The sequence below is a fragment of the Chondrus crispus genome, genomic scaffold (assembly GCF_000350225.1).
Source record: "Chondrus crispus Stackhouse genomic scaffold, scaffold_382, whole genome shotgun sequence".
Lineage (NCBI taxonomy): Eukaryota > Rhodophyta > Florideophyceae > Gigartinales > Gigartinaceae > Chondrus > Chondrus crispus.
Window position 1 is genome coordinate 13,362 of NW_005179278.1, and position 835 is coordinate 14,196.

Below are 835 nucleotides of genomic sequence, written 5' to 3' on the forward strand. Positions count from 1 at the left end.
GAATGAATACTAGGTGGAAGAAGGAAAGGGGGAGGAGACATCGACTCATTTTTCAGAGACGAGCGATCCTTCTTCCTGGCACACGGCGGCAATTTAGAGTTAGGTACCTTGCCCATACTGTTGGCAGTTTGAGAAAAGCACTGAGCAGGTGGAATCAACTATGCTTTGGAGAATAAAGAAAGTCTTCCTCGGCGGTACTGATCGGCTTGACGTGAAGGGCAGATTGGCAGTACACCAAGTCGATGTTGCAATATCCTGAAGGGTGATGGGTCGAGATGTTTTCTTTTTCCTTAGAAGTCGTTGGGAAAGCTTGCAATCCGTTTCATTTCGGTGCGAGTTGCGTGCATGACATATATACAAAACTCTTTGGTAACTCGGAAGTCATGGCGGACGGTTAAAATGCTCTAGTCCGCCCGCGACTGTGTACAAATGCGTCAAAGATGGTTAATTGCTCCGCAATTCACTGATATGAAAATGGAAACTGTCAACTCTGGGCTCATCATATTGCGCTACGCTGTGTCACTATAAAATCCGAAATCAGGGATGCTTGATTTCGCAGACACTCAGATATCGCTTTGCGAAAGTCATTACCACTTGCCCCTAAACTCCAAGAATAACGTGTTCCAAGAAAGCATGACGTGGGTATCCTCCTTCAGTGTCTAGACGGCGATTTGCATCTCGACGTTATCGTGATGCCGTTGGGGAAGTGAGATCTACGCAAGAAACGTGACAATTGGGATCTGACACGGAAAAATGCAAATGCACAATTACTATTCCAAGCATTTCTTCGAAACACAGCCTGAAGGATGCCCATTTCAGAAGGTGATTGATCTCT